This window comes from Geotrypetes seraphini, chromosome 2 (genome assembly GCF_902459505.1).
Source record: "Geotrypetes seraphini chromosome 2, aGeoSer1.1, whole genome shotgun sequence".
Taxonomy (NCBI): Eukaryota; Metazoa; Chordata; class Amphibia; order Gymnophiona; family Dermophiidae; genus Geotrypetes; species Geotrypetes seraphini.
This window is the reverse complement of record NC_047085.1, coordinates 169,977,058-170,001,309: the sequence shown is the minus strand read 5'-3', so window position 1 is coordinate 170,001,309 and position 24,252 is coordinate 169,977,058.

Sequence of the window (24,252 nt, the reverse complement as noted above, 5' to 3'; positions counted from 1 at the left end):
GGATATGCTCCTCGGTACATCGGCTAGGCTCATCAGTACATGGGACATGCTTCTCTGTACATTGGCTAGACTCATCAGTACATAGGATATGCTCCTTTGTACATTGGCTAGGCTCATCAGTACATTGGATAGGCTCCTCTGTACATTGGCTAGGCTCATCATCTGTACATGGGATATGCTCCTCTGTACATTGGCTAGGCTCATCAGTACATTCGACATGCTACATTGGATAGGCTCCTCTGTACATCGGCTAGACTCATCTGTACATGGGATATGCTCCTCTGTACATTGGCTAGGCTCATCAGTACATTGGATAGGCTCCTCTGTACATTGGCTAGGCTCATCATCTGTACATGGGATATGCTCCTCTGTACATTGGCTAGGCTCATCAGTACATTCGACATGCTACATTGGATAGGCTCCTCTGTACATTGGCTAGGCTCATCAGTACATTGGACATGCTCCTCGGTACATTGGCTAGGCTCATCAGTACATTGGATATGCTCCACTGTACATTGGCTAGGCTCATCAATACATTGGATATGCTCTTCTGTAAACTGGATATGCTCATCAGTACTTTGGTCTGGTATACGCTTACTATGCAGCTATTATTTGGCTGGTGAAGTTATCATAATTGATGTTATCATTATTTTGGCATATATATATTTGGTCAGGACCCGTACAGGGGGGTTGCATATATTTTCAGTACACTGAGGCAATTCAGTACACTGAGGCGATGAAGTTATCAGTACCTTGCCATATATATACTTGCGTTATCAGTACCCCTGCAGTGGGTGCCATATATAGGCAATTCAGTATGAAGTTAACCAGTACCTTGGCGTATATGGTGCGACGAAGTTACCAATACCCATGCAGTGGGGTTGCATATATATATACACCGAGGCGATTCAGTACATTGAGGCGATGCTGTTATCTGTACCCGTGCTGTGGGTTGCATAGATATAGTTTCAGTACACTGAGGCGATGAAGTTATCAGTACCTTGGCATATATATATTTGGTTAATGTTGCTTCACGGATGGCCGCAGCTACAGCACTTGGGGGGAACCCGCGATAAGCGAGGTTTCGCTATCCCGGGTAGTGGAGGGTAAGCACAGCATATGAGTCAACGATATACACCTTTACATTGCTTAGGAAATTGGGCATGTCACCTTGCTTGGATGGCAGGGAGGCCAGGCCATGATCTTCACAGCAACGGACTGCTGATGAGAGCACACATCCTTGAACGGGATAGGTCCAACGAGCAGGGGAAGCTGGTACGGCAACCCCACGTTGGGACAGGAATATGCTGTGCACCTGATCATGTGGTGGTTATACCTAATAAGTGTTATACATGGCTGTTGTGATGTAATAGTGCTGTTACGGCTGCGGCCAAATAAAATTCCACACTAGTTGAAAACGCTTGTGTATCGTCTTTGTTTTCAGGGCAGATCTTGGGGGTACAGCAACAAGTGCTGAGTGCACGATTTGAAAACAAGCTCCGAGCCACATAGGGAGGAGCGAAGACAAATCGGCCGAAGCCTTGGAGCCAATCGGCTGGGGGTAGGGGGGGAGGGGGAGGAGGGTAGGATAGATTAGGGGTGAGCGGAGGGGAGGTCGCCCCTCTTGATCCAGCATCACACGAGGCGGACGCGGCTTCCCTCCCGCCCACCCTCTACTACTGTCGCAGCCAGACTGGAGGTGGAGGGTAAGCACAGCATATGAGTCAACGATATACACCTTTACATTGCTTAGGAAATTGGGCATGTCACCTTGCTTGGACGGCAGGGAGGCCAGGCCATGATCTTCACAGCAACGGACTGCTGATGAGAGCACACATCCTTGAACGGGATAGGTCCAACGAGCAGGGGAAGCTGGTACGGCAACCCCACGTTGGGACAGGAATATGCTGTGCACCTGATCATGTGGTGGTTATACCTAATAAGTGTTATACATGGCTGTTGTGATGTAATAGTGCTGTTACGGCTGCGGCCAAATAAAATTCCACACTAGTTGAAAACGCTTGTGTATCGTCTTTGTTTTCAGGGCAGATCTTGGGGGTTCAGCAACAAGTGCTGAGTGCATGATTTGACTCATAATGACAGGGGTTGCCATTCAACAAATTACAAGAAACTGGAAAAATTATGATAGATTAAGTTATAGTTTTTGGTGGAATTCACTGTGTCATATTTTTAAACTGGAGAGGATATTAGCTATTCAGCAGGTACGTTATAAAAATATTTATTGGTGTTTGGGAGCCATTAACAAATTATTGTAAGGATTGATTATATTTAATAATCTATTTCTTCCCCTTTATTTTTGAAGCATAGGGTGGGGGAAGGGTGGGTTTAATTTTAAATTTTCTGAAACTACAAGACTATAATGGAGGGAGGGAGGGAGGAAAAAGTATGATTTTAATATATGTAAGATTAATAAGTGATATTAAAGTATATATGATTGTATTATTATGTACTTGTTGAAAGTTTAGATTCAAACAGTTTTTATTGATGCAAATATCATCAAATACAACAAATACAACATCAAAGCACATCAATAAAGTTTAAAAATGAATAAAGAATTATAAAAAAAAACCAAAACTTTTATTATTATTATTAGAACATCTTGAGTTCTGCTAATAATCCAGACACTGGTGTGGTGAGGGTGGGAGGTGCCTGGGGCAGTGGTGACTCCCTTTGCTCTCTTCTCTGCCCCCTACTCCTTCCCCGCCCCTTCCCTGTTTAGCTTCCCTGGCACACACAGCATCTCCAACTTGCTGCCAGCATGGGCTCTTCTTCTGATGTCACTTTATAGTCATGGGACCCAAAAGTAGCATCAAAGGAGAGTGCTGAGGATGGCACGAGCAGGTTAGAGCAGCCACCCATGCTGGTGGAGAGTTAGAGGTATGGTGTGGGGGGGGGAAGTGAAAGCACACGCTTAGAAAGGAAGGAGCAGGGAACAGAGAGGAGGAGAGGTGCTAGCGCCCTCGCCAAGACGGCGCCCAGGATGGTCCACTCCCCCTCCCCCACTATGCCACTGAATCCAGAACAGGATCTGCTGACCTGGAACCTATTCTGAAATACATGGAGACATGGATGTATTTGTATCAGTTATGGGGCTCATTTTCAAAACAGAAAAAAAAGTCCAAAAATCCAGACATTCAAATTGCTATTTTCAAAACTCATTGTAGGTCATCTGCAGTGCATCTAAATCCCAAGAGGGCCTGATGGAGGAGTGTTTGGGGTGGAATTTATGTGCTAAGCAGTGGCACTTAAGTGTACTCTTACACAATAGCGTTTTGCTGCTTTGCTGCCTTGCTGCCAAGAACGTGCAAAGTGTACATTTTGTAGCTAGTGGCATAGTAAGGGTGGTGCGAGGGGGGGGGAGTCCACCCCAGGTTCGATCTTCCTAAGGGTATGGCAGTACCACTCCTCCTCTCTGCCCCCTCCTCCCGCTCACTCCCTGCTCCTCTCCTTGCTGTTTGCTCCTTGCCTTCCCCTGAACCTTTCCCCGGCACAAGGGTGATGCCCGCCGATCTTCAAGAAAGGTTCGAGGGGAGATCCGGGAAACTACAGGCCAGTGAATCTGACCTTGGTACCGGGAAAGACGGTAGAGGCGCTGATAAAGGATCGCATCGTTGACCACCTTGACGGACACAATCTGATGAGAACCAGCCAGCATGGCCTCAGCAAAGGAAGATCTTGCTTGATGAACTTGCTGCACTTTTTTGAGGGAGTTAACTAGCAGATAGACAAAGGTGTCCCAATTGACATTGTATATCTGGATTTTCAGAAGGCGTTTAACAAGGTCCCGCATGAACGACTACTTCAAAAATTGCGAGCCATAGGATTGAGGATGAAATACACATGTGGATCAAAAACTGGTTGGCAGATAGAAAACAAAGAGTGGGGGTAAATGGACAATACTCGGACTGGAAAAGTGTCACCAGTGGAGTGTTGCAGGGTTCAGTGCCTGGGCCTGTGCTCTTCAACATATTTATAAACGACCTGGAAATTGGAACGACAAGCGAGGTGATTAAATTTGCAGATGATACGAAGTTATTCAAAGTAGTGAAGTTTATTATCCTGACTTTTTCAAAGTTTTAAATGTGTTTGCATGTATATAAGACCTTCTGATCAGGACTAGGAAGGTCTCTGTCACGCCCTGCTAACGCTTCTGCGTAAACCAGGCCTTCTTCAAGCTTCAATTTGGGGTTTATTTATTTATTTATTTTTAATTTGCATGGGGAGGGGGTCTAAGCTGTCAAACCTTATTTTCCTTTCAGTGCCTGAGCCAATCAGGTTGGGTTAGGGTTACCATATTTTTTCCAGGAAACCCCCGACATATGACCCCACCCAGTTCCGCCTCCAGCTCCACTCTGTTCTGCCCCAGCCCTACCCTCACAAAGCCTCCTCTCTTCTTCTGGATGAGCTCCAGTCACGTCTGAAGGTCCTGGAGCATGCACCGATGTATGTGACATTGCACATTCTCAGAGGCCCTCCAGATGTGGCCAGAGCTCATTGGGGCTTTCCAAAACCCGGACAAATGCTGGGTTTTGGAAAGTCCATAGAGTGTTTATACACAGCTTCAAATAAGTAGGTTTTTAGTCTGACTTTGAATACCGCCAAAGACTGAGCATGATGTAGCAAACCAGGCAGGTTATTCTAAGCATTCGGTACAAGGTAGAAGGGACGACGATGGGAGCTGGTGGTAGAGGAGAAGGTTACAGAGAGGAGGGACTTGTGTAATGAGCAGAGTTTCCCGAAGGAAGTATAGGGAGTAACAAGAGAGGAGAGATACTGAGGGTCTGCAGAACGAGTACACTTGAGCGTCAGTAAGAGGAGTTTGAATCACATGCAGTGGACTGTTTGAATCTCTGCTTTATAATGTAAAAATGTTTGATCTGAACATTTCAACTGGGTTTTACATGTTGCTTCAAGCAGTGATTTTATTCACTGTGCAGCTTAAGGATTGATTCTGACTGCAGAGGCTGCTTCCTTTAGTAACCAGATATTTTTAGCTTGAGACAAATATGTGGACTATTTCTTTTTGGCAGTTAATGTTTAGTTTGAACCATATATTTGCGGCTTATGGCTGTTATTATAACTCATTTGGCAGCTTTAGGACTGATTCTCTGATCCATGAACTTTGGTAACCGTATTTCGCTTATTGGCAGGTAAGATGCTGACAATTGATTTGGATCATCTCTCACATTCACTTGGTTTCTCACTGACATTCAGGTGTCACACCATATCTTTTATTTCTCACATCATTTATCAGTGATTGTCGATCCAGGCTCTGATCCTCTATCACTTACCTCTTAAGTATTTCACCTTCACTTTGTTAATCTCTGCTCAATGTTATGATTTTATCGATTTTTACTTCTCATGCCTTCTTTAAGGGGTCCATTTACTAAGGTGCGCTAAACGCTAACGAGTCCATTATATTCTATTTAAAACAAAGTGTCATTTGTTTTAAATATTTTTTATTGGTATTCATGTTTTTAGTAAATTTTATATATATACAGTGGTACCTCGGTTTGCGAGTAACCCATTTTGCGAGTGTTTTGCAAGACGAGCAAAACACTCAGCAAACTTTTGACTCGCAAACCGAGCACTGCCCCGATCAACGAGCACTTACAGAGGATTCCTCTTCCGTCTTCCGGCCAGCCTTCTACATCGGGTGCCTTCCGCAGGTTGGAGGATCTCTGTCTGGGCCTGTGCGGCCGGGTGCTGTTCCTCCTGTGCGTTGCGTGTGACGTGCACAGCGTCAATCATCGGCGTTGTGCGTGGCGTGCGGGTGGGGCGGTGCTCAGCTGCGTGGGCTCTGGTGGGGGCTCTCCAGCATGCAAGGGGCATCCGACGTGGAGGGCTGGCCGGCAGATGGAGGAGGCATCCCTCTGAAGGCACTGCGAGGTTGTCTGGCGGCTGGCATTCCCCCCCCCCCAAAGCGGCACTGTGGGGTTCTTCTTCCGATGACGGACGAGGAGGCAGACGGAGGAGATGGCGCTGCAGCACCCGGCCCTGACAGGTACAGACCCCGAGTTCTGGAACCAATCGTTGCTGTTGCCACTATTGTCTATGGGGAACTTTGTTTTGATAAACGAGCATTTTGGATTACGAGCATGCTCCTGGAACGGATTATGCTCGTAATCCAAGGTACCACTGTATATGATTTATGTATACTGTATATATATATTTTGCAGACCCTTGATGCAGGCATAGTACGCAAAAACACAGCTCGTGTTGGGTCAATAAAGACAAGTCCCTATTCACTGAGGCCTTTTGTGGTTGTTTTTGTTTTTTGTTTTTGCTGTAATAGTTATTAGATACCATGGAGATATAAACAGATTTATAACAGAGTAAATGATAATTATAGCTTCTGTGTGAAATGTATTATATACAGTATATAAGCATTTCTCATAGATATCTTTGAAATATTTTTTTAACTCATAATAAAATGGCTCGGCACATGAAATCAATCCTTCTATAAGAATTATTTTAGCTAATTTAACATCTTAAATGACAAATCCAGTATTCCAAAAAAGTGCCTTGTCTGCTTGAAAATGAAATGCAAATAATACAATATTGTAATATACAATATTTGGCAGGAAAATGTTATCAAAGGCAATGTAAATAAATACTAAAAAGACTCCACTATCAATTTTTAGGAAGAACCAGTTCTTTTATTAGGAAACGGTGCCCTCTCTTGGTAATTTTACCAGTTGCTTTTAAAGATTCTTTCAGCAATATTATGTTAAAATCTCATGCTTGTCTCTGATTAAGAACATAAGAATAACCTTACTGAGTCAGACCAATGGTCTACCAAGCCCAGTAGCCCGTTCTCACAATGACCAATCCAATTCATTAGTACCTGGCCAAAACCCAAGGAATAGCAACATTCCATGCTACTGATCCAGGGCATGTCTGTCTCAATAGCAGAGTATGGACTTTTCCTCCAGGAAATTGTCCAAACCCTTCTTAAAACCAGCTACGTTATCTTCTCTGGCAATGAGTTCCAGAGCTTAACTATTCTCTGAGTGAAAAAATATTTCCTCCTATTGGTTTTAAAAGTATTTCCCTGTAACTTCATCGAGTGTCCCTTAGTCTTTGTAATTTTTGACGGATTGAAAAATTGATCCACTTGTACCCATTCTACTCCACTCAGGATTTTGTAGACTTCAATCATATCTCCCCTCAGCCATCTCTTTTCTAAGCTGAAGAGCCCTAACATTTTTAGTCTTTCCTGATACGAGAGGAGTTCCATCCCCTTTATCATATTGTTTGCTCTCCTTTGAACCTTTTTTAGCACCGCTATATCTTTCTTGAGATAAGGAGACCAGAATTGAATGCAATACTCCAGATGACATTGAGATCAAATCTGTTTAGCTTTTTTTTTATTTATAATACTTTATTAATTTTAAAACATAACAAAAAGTGCAAAACAGTATATAAATCAAAGAGATATCCCCCCCCCTTCCTGCCCTGGATGTGTGCAGAGCCCCTAATATTGAAGATAAAGACAATTATAACGTAGTAATAAAAGACGTCTATTCAATTGTTTGGCTTTTTATATTAAAGGTCACTTTTTAACTCTTTAAGACCTGATTCACTAATACTTTTCTCCTTGGGTTATAGTATTGTGGTAGGGGTTGGCAAAAGATGGTCAATTTGCTCATTCAGTCTGCTCCATTATTCCAGTCTGCTCAGTTATTCCTGTTCCAGTGCAAAGATACATGTCAGCTAAGAGCCACGGAAGCCTGACTGCTTGTATATTATTAAGTAAACAAGATAGTTTTTACTCATCAATTCTCTACCACACTGAGAAAATAAGCATACAAGATCTTATAGTTATAAGGGATGTGCATTTATTTGAAATGGCATGAAAAATGACATTTCCAGTGTTTCATGTCATTTTAGCACCAAGATGACAGAAAAAGAAAACACCAAAGTTTTTTTCTCCTGTGCCATCTATTCTACAATAGGACACCCTATTGTTGACATTTCCCTCTCATACTCCCCCCCCCAAATGAACAAATTTTAACACCACCGCTGAAAAAAAGAAGAATAAAACCCCCAAAATAAAAATCTCAATTTACCTGTATAAGATGAGACATGCTCAAGAGTTTTGAATAACATGGGTGTTAGAAAGTATATGCTGCCTGGTGGTGTAGGTAAACTGTTTATTTCTATCTGTGTGTGTGCATATGAGTGGACTAGGTGAGAAATGTTGCAAAGAGATGAGGTACAAGCAGGCAAACAAAGAAGAACCCATTGTCTTGGGATAAGGGTACAACAACAACAAAAAAAGACAAGGTGGATGTCTAAATCAACCAATATGAGTCTTTATTAAAATGAAATGTTTAAAAAGTCCCAACAAGGATCCCTGTTTCGACATCTCAAAATGATGTCTTCTTCAGGGGACACTCGGTTGTGAAACACTGTTCATATAAGAATAACGCTTGAGCAGAGACGTCGAAACAGGGATCCTTGTTGGGACTTTTTAAATATTTGTTCATTTTAATAAAAATTCATATTCCACTGCAGGTAATTGGGGCCAGCAATGTGCTGGATTTTAAGAAAAAAAATGGGATAAGCATGTGGGATCATTTCAAGGAAGAACTTAGGGGGGAGGGTCATTAGAGTGGGCAAACTTGTTGGGCCGGTGGCCCTTTTCTGCCGTCATATTCTATGTTTCTATGTTTCTATATTGGTTGATTTAGACATCCACCTTGTCCTGCAAAGAGATGAGGGTCCTCAAATCTAAATGTCCATGCAGCCTTGGATCCAGAAAGGTTGCTGTCAAGTGCGTCTCTGTAACTGTGAAATAGTGATCCAGGTGATCTGCGAGATAAGGATATCGCATGGCTATCTGAGCTTGCAATTTCAGATACTGTTTAAACTGACTTTTTTGTCGAGACCATGAGCTATAGTGAAGGTTTAGTATCTGTTAACAGCTCTTTTCTAGCCCTGTCAAATGGTTTCTTCAAAATCACCAAGCTTTGGAATAACCTTCCTGCTCTGCTGCGGAATCTGGGCTCCTTCCAATTATTCCAAAAGCATCTGCAAACTTGGCTATTCTCAAAAATGTAAATCTTGTTACCTTCTTTATAATCACTAATTCTTATTATGTCTTTCCTTCCTTATATTAAAGTTCCTGTAAACCATGCCAAACTCTATCTTTATGGAGAGGATGCGGTATATAAACTTAAGGTTTAGTTTAGTTTGGTTCCAACACCATAAATACTTCTACTACCAATCTAGTAAGGAACCGCTTCTTTGCACATGATTCACTGGCCAATAGAGTGGAGGAGGAGTCTACTGGTTAGTGTAGTGGCTTGAGATCAGGAAGAACAGAATTCAGTTCCCGCTGCAGTCACTTAACACCCCATTGTTCCAGGTATAAAATAAATACATGCATAGAATATATAAACCACTTTGATTATAACCACAAGTTGGCATGCATTGCATACCATACCATATCGTCGCTTATATCCCACAAATTTCAACACGGATTTGATGCGGTTTACATTAAGATTGGATGGTTTACAATACTGATATAGTAGAATCTCAGGATCAATTGACTGCTGAGTAAGCAATTTATGAAGTGAAGAGATGCAACTTCAGTTTTTTTCTGAATTGGTATTAAGAGGAGACCTGCCACAAATGCTACAGAAGATTATTCCAGATTTTGGGTCCTTGGAATTCACAGGTGGATTTGAACAGGTTTTTTTTTTGTCAGTGAACTTTTTAGGGGTTCAGGGAATGCCAGCTTGTGAAGCTGTGTCAGGCTGCAGTTGCAATAGGAGCTTGTAACTCTGACATCAGATACAAACCCTTGGGTGTTCTCTCCATATATGGCCTTCGGGCCATGCATTTAATTCTACTTCTCACTGGTAGCCAGTGTAATTCCTTAAGCAATGGACTTGCCCTCTCAAAGTGACTTAGTTGAAAAATTAGTCTGGCTGCTGTATCTTGAAGTAGCTATAGTCATTTATGTTCCTTGATTCTTTGTCCCCCATCTTCATGAGTCCCTGTGAATTTCTGCAGGTTTCAGATTGTGCCCATCCCCATGCACACCTCTAATGTGTACTGTACATGAGGGAGGGAGGGGCCTTAGGTGCCTGGACCAATCAGGCCCTAGGATCCTGTGGGTTGGGCAGGGGAGAGTTGGGCCCGCCTCATTTGGACGGAGGCGGGCCTGCTGGCCTGACGTGCGAGGAGCCGTCCGGTCCAACTTGCAGATAAGCCCAAGGGGGGGGGGTTCTGGAGTGGGGGGTTCATTGGGGGGTCTGTCAGGAGGGGTTGGGTACCATCCTGCTGTAATCATCGAGGGGGGCGGGTTCTGTAATCAGGAGGGGTTGGGCACCCTCCTGCCACGATCGCTGGGGGAGGGGAGACCTGCGGCCATAGCCACAGCCGCTATACTAATCACGACAGGGAGATCCTTGCCGTGATTAGGTACAGCGGCCGCGTCTACTTACGATGTAGGCCAGCATTTTGCTAGCCTACATTGTAAACATCTCCCGTTCTGCTAGAGAGACAAGTAGGGCCGCCTAGGTTCGCCTAAGGCTGCTGCCTAGCCTTAGGCGAACTTAGGCGGGCTTGTGGGCCTCTCTAGGCTCCCTGGAGGCACCTTCAATATAGGCAGCCTGCCTGGGGAGCATTTTTTTTATTTAGAAAGAGTGCCTCCTGATTGGCTGATTAGACAGCTGTAGGAAGCCTACAGCTGCCTACAATCGGGAGCACTTTGCAGAATCAGGGCCTAAAGATATAGCTGTAAAAGGGGAAGTACTACTAATAGGTGATTTTAATATGTCAGATGTTGACTGGGATATCCCTGTTGCTGGATCTCCTAGAAGTACCACGGGTTGGTGCGCACAAATGGTGAAACTACAACATAATGCTTGAACATGCCCTGCCTAAGGCATTAAGAGCATGTTAATGCTTAATGTGGTATAGTAAAAGAGCTCTCCAAATCTCAAATTAGTACACCGCACTCCACCTGAAGAGTTGGTAGCAGTGATGTAGCAAGAGTGAGAGGCACCTGGGGTGGTGGCGCCCTTCCCCTGTATCTCTTTTACCTTCCCCGGTGCGAGCAGCATCGCCAACTTGCTGCTCACATTGGCATCGCCTCTTTCTCTGTCACTTCCTAGGCACAGGACCCTGAGGTGACATGGAGGGAAAGCCGACACTGGCGTGAGCAGTAGGTTGGAGTTGCTGCTCCTGCCGGCAAAGATATAGAGGTATGGGGGGGAGGGAAGGCACCCGGTGCGGTCCGCCCCCCCATTACTCTGCCACTGGTTGGTAGTATAGTAATAGGGCCCCTAAATTAGCCACACCTTTGAGAGCAGCTGCCCGTCTGCAATGTGAAATGATGGTGATTATAGAGGATGCTGAGCATGGAGAGTGTGGAGTGATGTGATGAAGATGATGTTGATCTAAGTGGACTCTCTCTTAGAGAAAAAAGGTTGAAGTCAGCAGTATTATTTGCATGGTGACAAAATATTTTGCCATTCTGGCAGGACTGATGCATATATTAAGTCATGGAACAATTCAACATCAGCATTACATGCTGTTTGCAATGTTGAATTGATTACAAACTGATTTGATGTAGTGTCACCTTAGCTGTAGTAAATGTTTCCAGTATGCCTAATTAAATTGAGCATATTGTTTATTATGATATTTTCTGTTAGTAAACTAGGATATTCTGGTATGTGTTTTTAATTTATTAAAATAGTGATAACTAATTTTTTGGAAGAGCCAAGGCAGACAGAATTTTATAGAGAAGGCCTACAGGGACTAAGTAGAGAAGTAATCACACTCTACACATCCCCTCCACATTTGTGGGTTCGGGACTCGCAACTTTGGTTATTCGTCTGGTTGACTCACGCAACAAACGCTGACATACCTTTAGGGTTAGGCGACACTTTCAAATAAAAACCATACAATGCTCGTGGAGTAGGGTTCCACCGCCTATCCCACAATGCTGATGTAAAGTGTCCCAGTCAAGTCCAAAAGGACACTATAAGAGAACAAGACCAAAACATATGGCCCAAGGTAGCCTGGGCCTGACCACATTTTGGACAACCACGAGACTGTGTGATTCCCATGCGGAATACCCACATGGGTGAAATATAGAATCTCAAAAGAAACTTAAGTTGTAATTCCCAATGTAAAACATTTCCTGTCAATTTTCAACAATTTTTCAGTTGGTGTTGCAATTGTTGCAAGGTAAGTACACAATGTAAATCCTCCTCTCAGGCTGCAGCCAGAATCTCAAAATTAGTACCAGATAGGCTAGCCATGATTCCCACATGATGGAATCGAAAAGGAATATGTTGTTGTGCCAAAAGGCTAAACATCTCTGATATTGTTTCCCTACAGTCTTCAGGTAAGTGACATGCTGGCAAGCTTGTATATTTATTTAAGCATTTATATACCACTTATAGTCTAAGTGGTTTACATTCAGGTCCTCAAGCATTTTTCCCTGTCTGTCTTGGTGGGCTCACAATCTATCTAATGTACCTGGGGCAAAGGGGGATTAAGTGACTTGCCCAGGGTCACAAGGATCAGCACAGGATATGAACAATAATTGATAATAAGAAAAAATATCCTGCCTAAGCAACTTATATTTACAGCTTATGGTTTCAAAGGAGGCCAATAAACCTTCCTCCGTAAACATTTGGAATCTGAAAAGATTGACTCTGGATCCCTGGTAAAAAAAAATTTTCATTACCCTGAATATGGAGATAAGGAGAAACAAAAGAGGAGACAGACAAAATCCGGCAAACCGTGCCGGAGCGAAGAGGGGGTAGCTCCACTCCATGGAACTAAGGGCAGGGCTGGCTTCCACTTACTTTTTAAAAACCTGGTGCTCTAGCAGTGAAGCAGGTAAGGAGTGCTTTTCCTACACTCTTGCCCTTTGCAGAACTGGGATCAAAAATGGCTACCATGAGTTTCCCTGGGGCGTGCCGGCAGGGAAGACACGCAAGGAGAGGCGCCAGCTGATTTCTTACAGGATGTGCCTTTCACCAGGAGAGGCGCATCCAGTAGACAGTTAGCCAGCACTAGCACCTCTCCTCCTCCCCCAGAATCTCGTGGCACACCTGAAATCTCAAGAGGCCCACTAGTGTGCCGTGGCACAGAGTTTGTGATACACTGGGCTAGATGGACAATTGGTCTGACTCAGTGTAACTGTTCTAAGAACGTAAGCATTGCCATACTGGGACAGACTAAAGTCCATCAAGTCCAGTATCCTGTTTCCGACAGTGGCCAATTCAGATCACAAGTACCTGGCAAGATCCCAACAGAGTAAAACAGATTTTATGTTGCTTATCCAAGAAATAAGCAGTGGATTTTCCCAGGTCCATCTTCATAATGGGTTATGGACTTTTCTTTTAGGAAATTATCCAAACCTTTTTTAAACCATATTGAGTCAACTTTGCACCAAAATCATTTGACATCATTTATGAATGATCTCATATGATGTACGCTTGTCCTCCATAAAGGAAGCCTATCATGCCAGAATATCATATATTGATCTAAGTTATTAGACATCTTACTTCCCTTAGTCCTTAAAATTAACCCTTAAGTGAAAAGACAGGAGCTCAATGTCCACTTTTGCTGCAACTTAGTAGGTCTTCCAGCTAAATATAAAGCCCAGTGGCTAATACACCCATATTCCACAGGTCTTTTCAGGAAATATGGGAGCCTACTTGCAAATGCTATCTGATTCCCCTAGCTAGTCCAGTGTTCTTCAATGCAAGGCCATGGGGCTAATGGTAGCCCCCCAGAGACCTTTTTGGCAGTCCTCATTGTCTTTCTGGTGTTTTTTTTCCTGCTTCTCTGCCTCTCCACCCAGGTTCAGGACAGAAAGAGAAAAGTAGATGGGGGAGGTGTGCATGCTTGAAGAACAAGGACTTTCTCAACAGCCAAAAAAGAATGGATTTGGAAATGCTCACAACCACTGAAGGTACACCCCAATGAATTTTGAAGGTGGGCTGTGGGAATGGATGTCTTTGATAAAAACGTCAGCAGTGTCATGGCTCCACATGAGAAGATATTTGTCAGCTCTCCTTCAGCTCATTAGAACCCAAAGTGTCCCCAGTTTAAAAATTAATGAAGACCAGTGCCCTAGGCTAGCATCAGGAGATGACAGCAGTCTATAGCAGTGTCTTGCAAACTATCCTGAATCGCATGCTAAACAGTGGACCATGGCTGAAGGGCACCCAGAAGTATGCAGACTTTGACATGATTACATCATGCACATGCATGACATCATGCTAACTTCTGCACATGTGTGAGGACCTTGCAGATAGGCTCTGAGCTGCCAGTGTGTGTGGGGGAAGGGTAATCAACAGGAGAGGTGCAGAAAGGAGAGGCGCCGGCACTGGCTGACTGTCTACAGGACATGCCTCTCTCTGTGAGGTACATTCTATAGGCAGTCAGCCTGTGTCGGCGACTTGCGGCACACCTGCAATCTTACCGCGACACACAGTTTGTGATTCACTGGTCTACAGTGTAGATTAATATGCCTGTAATTATGATACTAGAGTAGACTATTATTTTATTTAGTGTCTGGGTGGTTTGTATTATTGCCTTTTGCTGCTGGTCTTAAGTATAGAAACTCAATAAAGTGTAAACAAATATCAAGTCTTTTTAAAAACCCAGCTTCTTGTGGCGATTAGATCATATCATTCTCAGGCTACCAAAAATTTATTGTGAGAACTTTTGCCTAAGTACTACCGGTACTAGTCCTAGAGCAGAGGTAGGCAATTCCGGTCCTCGAGAGCCGGAGCCAGGTCAGGTTTTCAGGATATCCACAATAAATATATATGATAGATTTGCATTTCAAGGAGGCAGTGCATGCAAATCCATCTCATACATATTCATCGTGGATATCCTGAAAACCTGACCTCTTGAGGACTGGGATGGCCTACCCCTGGCCTAGAGTTTTAGGTTAACTGCCAGTCCATGCTGTTCTCCCTAATATCTCTGCCAGATTGACTAGTGATCAGTTACTATTGTTTCCTAAAGTTTCTTAGCAGATAGGAAATTTCTCTCCCGATTCTAGCTTTCATTATTAAGCAGCTACTGAAAGAGGAATCCAAGTCAATAGCAGAGGGCTTGGAAGGGGCAGTACAATAGCAAATATCTCTTATTAAAACTTTAGAAAAGTGAACGGAAGCATGCCTGGAATTACTTGACTAAGTTGTTAAATAACTCTTACGGGCATAGAAGAGGTTTAAACCATTAGAGCAGATATATGTCGGGAAAATTAAACAATCTGAATCTTACAAAGGTCTTATTAAGTCTTTAAATCAAGCAAAATGCAATGCTTCAGTGACTGAATGTTTCTTTAGTGTGGCCGTTAATACTTTAATTTCTATATTCTGTGATTTTTATGTTTTTTGTAGGTCATAGCTTCTTTCTGTTTTGAAACTATACCTTTCTTTGTATGAGCCATGAATACCAAGACTCTTACACATTGTAATATCAGGTAGATTTGCAGTGCACACACTGGCGTAGTAATTGGGGTGCAGGGGGGTGCGGTCCGTCCCAGGCACAGTCTTTGTAAACGGCACAGGCACTCGTCCTTCTCTCCGCCCCTGACCTACCCTCCCCCCGCCACGTGCTCTTATCTTCCCTCATACCTAATTTTTCCTGCACACAGAGCATTACAAACTTGTTGCCTGCGTCAGTCTCACCTCTCTCTGACATTACTTCCGGGTCCCGCACCTAGGAAGTGATGTCAAAGGGATAGACAACACGACGCGAGCAGCAAGTTCGTGCTTTTGTTCTCGCCTGGAAAATTAGAAAGGTGCAGAAGAAAGGAAGGGGGTGCGCATGCGGCAGAGGGGTCAGGAAGGAGCAGAGGGTGGAGAAGAGGCCAGGGAGGGGTGCCATCTCTCTGGGCACCACTTGCCCTCGCTATGCCACTGGGTAAACACCTAAATGCTGTCTCATCTAGGGCTGAGTTTGAAATCCACATCATCTGGAACATACTCTACACATGATCCAGAAAAAGTGGGACCCCCAACATTTTCCAAATAACCCAAAACTACCACACTGCAATGAAGCTCTAGCACATCAAGCTTGCTAAATGATTGGGGTCTTAATTAAGGCCATTAAAGACTTTGTGAAAGTGTCAGTTTTGAAGGAGGACACTTTCCCCCCAATTCTATATATGGTGCCTGAAAACAGCACCAACCAAAATGATGCTTGGTGCAATTCTATAAAAGGCACTCACAAAATATAGAATCATGCTTAGCACCCATATGTATGACTAACATTTAGGTGTAAGAATAAACAAAAAAACCTCCACTGAGCAAAGGAGAAGCAACAAATACCAGTATTCAACAAAACTGGAGAAGTAACATAGTAACATAGTAGATGACGGCAGATAAAGACCCGAATGGTCCATCCAGTCTGCCCAACCTGATTCAATTTAATTTTTTTTTTTTCTTCTTAGCTATTTCTGGGCGAGAATCCAAAGCTTTACCCGGTACTGTGCTTGGGTTCAAACTGTCGAGATCTCTGTTAAGACTTACTCCAGCCCATCTACACCCTCCCAGCCATTGAAGCCCTCCCCTGCCCATCCTCCTCCAAACGGCCATACACAGACGCAGACCGTACAAGTCTGCCCAGTAACTGGCCTAGTTCAATCTTTAATATTATTTTCTGATTCTAAATCTTCTGTGTTCAATCCCACGCTTCTTTGAACTCAGTCACAGTTTTACTCTCCACCACCTCTCTCGGGAGCGCATTCCAGGCATCCACCACCCTCTCCGTAAAGTAGAATTTCTTAACATTGCCCCTGAATCTACCACCCCTCAACCTCAAATTATGTCCTCTGGTTTTACCATTTTCCTTTCTCTGGAAAAGATTTTGTTCTACGTTAATACCCTTTAAGTATTTGAACGTCTGAATCATATCTCCCCTGTCTCTCCTTTCCTCTAGGGTATACATATTCAGGGCTTCCAGTCTCTCCTCATACGTCTTCTGGCGCAAGCCTCCTATCATTTTCGTCGCCCTCCTCTGGACCGCCTCAAGTCTTCTTACGTCTTTTGCCAGATACGGTCTCCAAAACTGAACACAATACTCCGTGGGGCCTCACCAATGACCTGTACAGGGGCATCAACACCTTCTTCCTTCTACTGACTACGCCTCTCTTTATACAGCCCAGCATCCTTCTGGCAGCAACCACTGCCTTGTCACACTGTTTTTTCGCCTTTAGATCTTCGGACACTATAACCCCAAGGTCCCTCTCCCCATCCGTGCATATCAGCTTCTCTCCTCCCAGCATATACGGTTCCTTCCTATTATTAATCCCCAAATGCATTACTCTGCATTTCTTTGCATTGAATTTTAGTTGCCAGGCATTAGACCATTCCTCTAACTTTTGCAGATCCTTTTTCATATTCTCCACTCCCTCTTCGGTGTCTACTCTGTTACAAATCTTGGCATCATCTGCAAAAAGGCACACTTTTCCTTCTAACCCTTCAGCAATGTCACTTACATACATATTGAACAGGATTGGCCCCAGCACCGAACCCTGAGGGACTCCACTAGTCACCTTTCCTTCCTTCGAGCGACTTCCATTAACCACCACCCTCTGGTGTCTGTCCGACAGCCAGTTTCTGACCCAGTTCACCACTTTGGGTCCTAACTTCAGCCCTTCAAGTTTGTTCAACAGCCTCCTATGAGGAACTGTATCAAAGGCTTTGCTGAAATCCAAGTAAATTACATCTAGCATATGTCCTCGATCCAGCTCTCTGGTCACCCAGTCAAAAAATTCAATCAGGTTCGTTTGGCACGATTTACCTTTTGTAAAGCCATGTTGCGTCGGATCCTGTAACCCATTAGATTCAAGGAAATACACTATCCTTTCTTTCAGCAACACTTCCATTATTTTTCCAACAACTGAAGTGAGGCTCACCGGCCTGTAGTTTCCTGCTTCATCCCTGTGACCACTTTTATGAATAGGGACCACATCCGCTCTCCTCCAATCCCCAGGAATCACTCCCGTCTCCAGAGATTTGTTGAACAAGTCTTTAATAGGACTCGCCAGAACCTCTCTGAGCTCCCTTAGTATCCTGGGATGGATCCCGTCTGGTCCCATCGCTTTGTCCACCTTCAGTTTTTCAAGTTGCTCATAAACACCCTCCTCCGTGAACAGCGCAGAATCTACTCCATTTTCTCGTGTAACTTTGCCAGACAATCTCGGTCCTTCTCCAGGATTTTCTTCTGTGAACACAGAACAGAAGTATTTGTTTAGCACATTTGCTTTCTCCTCATCACTCTCCACATATTTGTTCCCAGCATCTTTTAGCCTAGCAATTCCATTTTTTATCTTCCTCCTTTCACTAATATATCTGAAAAAATTTTTATCTCCCTTTTTTTACATTTTTAGCCATTTGGAGTAACTGAACCAGCAAGTCCCAAGTTTATTAATATAAAGATAATAAACGATAAATAATAAAAACATGCATACAGTAACAAAAAGATATAGTCCAATAAGAGCAGTTAATAACTCATAATAAAGAACAGCACTGGCTCTGAATCATGAAACACAGAGTCCTAATTGTTGTGCCAATATATTCAGTAGCTAGTCCCGAATTGGTGCCAAAGTAATTGGTAATGGTCGAGTATAAACCCAAATGCAGCAAATCCACTGACAAATGGTGTAGCAATGTGATGGACTTCGGTAGATGAACTGAAGCGAAGGACCTTATATGGTCCATGTTTCGGCAAATGCGTTTGCCTTCATAAGGGGTCCATTGCTTAAAACGACCATCTGGGTAAAATGTGGACAAATACATAAAGCTAGAATGAATATAATAAAACTCCACTGGAGAAAGAAATGGCTAGTGAATGCCAATACTGAGCAAAAGCTGAGCATTGACATTTAAATGGTGACAGGTCAAAAGCGCGTGAGGACAAATGCGCGCCGACAACCTAGCGCGGACAACTGAGTGCAGGCCTTAATCGTGCCGAAGAAAACCCGTATTTTAAAGAGCTCTGACGGGAGGTGTGGGGGGGAAACCCCCCACTCTACTTAATAGGAATCGCGCTGCCTCATGCTGCCATGTTGGGGGGGTGTGGGGGGTGTAACCCCCCACATTATACTGAAAACTTTTTCCCTAAAAAATAGGGAAAAAGTTAAGTTTCCAGTATAATGAGGGGGGTTACAACCCCCCAAAAACCCCCACAACGCCAGTGCGATCTCTATTAAGTAAAGTGGGGGTGGGTTCCTCACCAACACCCCCCATCGGAGCCCTTTAAAATACAGTTTTTCTTCAGCGCGATGAAGTCCTACGCTCAGTTGTTGACGCGCCTTTGTCCTCGCGCGCTTTAGACTATGAACCCATTTAAACGCACCCATGTAGGTCAATGGAAACCAGACCTGCGCCCAGGATATACTTGGAGTATACTGAGTAACAGGTGGAAAAAGTTAACACTAGTTACATTATACAGTTGGCATAAAAATGAACTACTTTGCATGAATTTGCATGCAAAGTAGCTCTTTTAACATAGTGGATAGAAAAGTTATGTCAAATTATTTAATTAGTATAATGCAAATGATTACATATTAATTGGCCAATATGCATATTATTTGTTTTAGCTTTATATCCCGTTCTTCCCATAGAGCTCAGAATGGGTTATAGTTTACATTCACAGCGTTACAATATAGGGTTTACATACAGTGTATTGCAATATATCTTCATGTAGGATTATTTACTGATGCTGTTAAAGGGTTGAGGGAGTGACTAGGCAAAACGGTAGGTTTTTACAGCTTTTCTAAAGTTAAGAAGGACTCTGATATGAGAAGGTAGGCTGTTCCAGAGGTTTGGTAATAAATGGGAATAGGATCGTTTCCAGGCTGTCTGGACTTGGAGGGAGTGTCCTGATGGTGCACATAGGCGTATTTCATCTTACGAGCATAACATTTTCTTTGGGGTGTAGAGAAGAAGTTTGTCTGAGAAGTATTTGGGTGTCATGTTGTAGTTGGATTTATATGCCAACACTAGGTCTTTGAAAATGCAGGGTTTGGTTATAGGCAGCCAGTAGGTCAATATCAGTGCTGGAGAGAGAGAGAGAGGGTCATGGGCTTGTAGGTTTTTCAGTAGTCTTATTGCTGCATTTTGAACTCACTGTAGTGATTTGGTGATTTTTGCTGTAAGATCATTGAATAAAGTGTTGCAGTAATCCAGGGGCGTAAAGACAAAGGCATAGAGTAGTTGGGTGTAGTCTTATTTCGTGAAGTAGTTTCTTATCTTTCGGAGCTGACAAAGGTAGTAGAAGGATGAAGAGACCACTTGTGAGGTGTTTGGAGAGTGATAAGTTTAAGTTGAGAATAATTTCTAGGCTCCATACTTTGTCTTTTGCCATCAAGATAGTTGATTCCCAGGTTAGGGAAGGGTAGATGTAGGAACAGTTTTCTTTCCTAATCCATAGTTCAGTCATGGAGGCATTCAGTTGAAGTTTGTTCATCCAATGTTTAATGTCAGATAAGCAGTTATACAATAATACAGGTTCATAAATATAGCTCTTATACTGTAAACTGTCTTACACAGGAAAATGTCTTATGTATCTGCATGTAACTCACCTTGAACTCTAATTCAGAAAGATAAAATCCAAATCTACAGCTGAATATGAAAAGTTTCAGAATGAAGGAAATAAACTCTTAAGCAGTCACCTTTACAGTTGTCAGAGCTTTGCAAACAGGATGTTCTATTAAAAGAGGCAGGAAGATACTGCAATAAGAGGCTTTGGGCTGGGTAAGAAGCCACGTGCTTTCATGGCAGAGTTCTGAGGGTTGCGAGGGACAGAGTGAGAGGGAGCATGCAGAAGAGAGGTAAGAAAAGATGCCAGGAGAAAGAGGAAAAGAGCGAGAATGTGGACTGTAAGGGGTGGGGAGAGGAGGTAGGAGAAAGTAAAAAAAAAAAAAGAGAGAGAGAGATGGGGGGGGGGAGGGGAATTAGAGGGACAGATGCTGAAAATAGGGTATGAAAGAAATCAAAGAAGGGAGATTGTGCCCATAGAAGGGAGGGGAAGAAAGAGAGAAGGGAATAGAAGGAAAGGAGGAGATGGTACACATGGAGGTGAGAGGAGAGAAGAGAGATGGGAGAAGAGGGTGTCCAAGGAGAAGGGAGAGGAGGGGAAGGGAAGATGAATGTAAAAATAAAATCACCAAAAGTTTTAACAAAATTATATATATAGTTTAGTAATGGAAATATGTTAGTTTTGAGAGAATTTACATCTGCTGTCTATATTTTGCACTGCTCAGAAGGAAATGTAAGGGGGTGCTTTATGCAATTTAAAATCTTAATCCCAATTAATCGTGCAATTGAAAAATGTAATCAATGTACAGCCATAATTCAAGCAGGTGCTATTTTGCTGTGTTGATCCTGTCTCTAAGAATTAGCTTGGTCACCCATTATGTCCCTTTTAAATCGTCAAACCTGAGCACACCTCTGATTACCTACACTTTAATAATAATTATCACCACATTAAGCACTTTGAATGCCAGAATATGAATGGTGTGTTTCAAGCACTGGTAATCAGTGGAACAAACAACCAGCTAATTTCATTTAATTGAGAAATGATTGCATTCCCACGGAGTAGATAGGAATATAAATGGAATGAACAGCGACAGAAGAGAAAAGCACAGGCGCAGTCATTTATTTATTCAAGCACTGTTCAATTCTAAGCTTATTTTGCATCAAAACAATTATCAAGCCAACAGTTCATTGCAAAGAAATAATATCCATTCTTTTAAGAAAAAAAATTCCCTTGCTCCAAATATAGCAGCACTTTAATATTTTGCCAATTAGAGATCACCACAGTGTGCATTTATGTGCAGTAAAACCAATGTTGTAATAATGGTGGTCTCCATTAAACTATACTGCATTCCATTTATTTCTCATGCCCATAACATTTGCATATGTTTAGGTCTTTTTAAAAAAAAAAAAAAAAATTCTTTATTGATTTTCTAAACTTCAAAAGTGCAATACACAAATATATATCATATCATATAATAAATTAATAAAAGCACATTCAACTTACAAATATGCATAACCAACCATTTTCTTCCCGCTCTACCCAATGATTATTCAATGACACATAGACTTTCCCAATAACCTTACTCTATTCAGATTAAAAATATCCTTCCACCCTCCTCCCACCCCAGGTGGACATACTCAAAAGTCAAATTAGGAGAGAAATAGCCCTTCCCCCTTTCCTGGATGTGTACGAAAATAAACAAAAATGGACTCATAATCAAAGACCTATTATAGTAAAGTAATATATGATGTCAATCGCCCCCAAACCAGCCTAAATAAATTACTGTGCCCCAAACTATCGGCATTCATTTTTTTATATCTATAGCTGGATCACAAATTTGCCCACCAGAAATGTTTAGGTTTTGACAATTTCTATTCAAATGTAAAGAACAATCTAGAAATCTACATTCAATTGTTCAGAAACATGAGACAGAAAGAAACACCTTTTTCAAAGACCATAAAATTAACATCCAGAGAACACTGATAACTCCCATACGGTTAAATAGAAATATAAACTATACGAGGGGGCTGATGAAAAGTTCTCAGCCCCTCCATTGAATGCTATACACTTATTCCAGTGATTTTTCCACTTTTTTTTGTTCCATCGAAAAAATACGGAACAAAATAAGTAGAAAATCACTTGACTAAGGGCTCCTTTTACTAAGCTGCGCTAGCGGTTTTAGCACGCGCTAGATGCTGGCGTTAGTTCTTGGCGCGCACGCTAAAAACGCTAGTGCACCTTAGTAAAAGGAGCCCTAAGTGTATAGCCCTCGATGGAGACTGCACCAACTTTATTGGTTGGGCTGAGAACTTTTCAGCAGCCTCTTGTAAAATTAAAGAGTCAGTCTCTAAATATTTATTCAAATAACATCCTTTAAAATAAAATTAATGCAAAGGTGCATTGTCTGAAGAGGTGACAACATTAAAAATATGGCATTATTTTTGCGACCACTGCCAGGAACTTTGAATCGTTTTATAACTTTATTACTATCAGGAATCATCTTTTCCTTTGGAAACTGCATCCCGACAAGTTAACTCATTCAGTTCACTCACTTTGAACTTAAACAAGCACTGTAGCATGCCTGTTCTATCTGTATTCCTTGCCCTGCCATGTCTTTTTATTCAAATTGCCCTGAATTCCAGTACAATAGATAATCTTCTTTTTACACCTTCTCCCGGATTCCAACCTAACCCATGATTTTGTATTTCTGTCATTTACGGCCTCTTTTACAAAGCCGCGCGGCAACAGCCCTGAAGCCCTTTAAATCTCTATGGGCTTCGGGGCCATTAGCGCAGCTTTGTAAAAGAGGCCGTTAGTCCTTATTCTGAGATATACTCCTACAAGAACTGTGCCATATTTCATGGGTAATCCCCTGCCTGCTGCTGTTAATCCAAGTCCAGTTCTTAAGAAACTGACCTTGACCTCACCCCTAGAATGTAACAACACTCCTGTGTCTGCATAAGAGACTGGTCCTTAGTAGGCACTAAGGGTAAGGGATAGGGACTTTTATACAGTAACACCTTTTTGTAGTTACATAACCACATTCAAAGCAGTTTACATACAGGTACTCAAACATTTTCCCTATCTGTCCCGGTGGGCTCACAATCTGTCTAATGTACCTGGGGCAGTGGAGGATTAAGTGACTTGCCCAGGGTCACAAGGAGCAGTGCGGGACTTGAACCCACAACCTCAGGATGGTGAGGCTGTAGCTGGGGCCACGTGTTGGTTTGATCATGCCAGGGAGCAGTGCAGGTAAGTTGCAGCATGGGATTTCAATGCACTAGTATCAATGGCGCTGGTTTAGCTGTAAATTTACACTTATGTTTAAGCAGGGTGGAATATTTCTCCATTAAGGAATATTTGCAATTATATGTTTAATCTCTTTGAATAGTTCTGGCCAGCTGGACATTTTTGAGGTTCCAGAAACAAGGAAGAGATGATTACTCTATGCTTGAGGAAGAACGGCTACATATCATTGAGAAAAATATTAGAATATGCTCCCCCCTCCCCCGCCCAAACATATATATACATACACACCACTTATTTCATCAGTTGTTCAAATAGACTATTAAATTTAGTTTTAAGGAAGGATCAAGTATTGTGATTTTTTCTTTTTTTTGCCTGCCAAAAAGAAAAGTACTAAGAAAATCAGTCCTAATTTAAGAAAAGTTAGGATGGAGATAAGGAAGG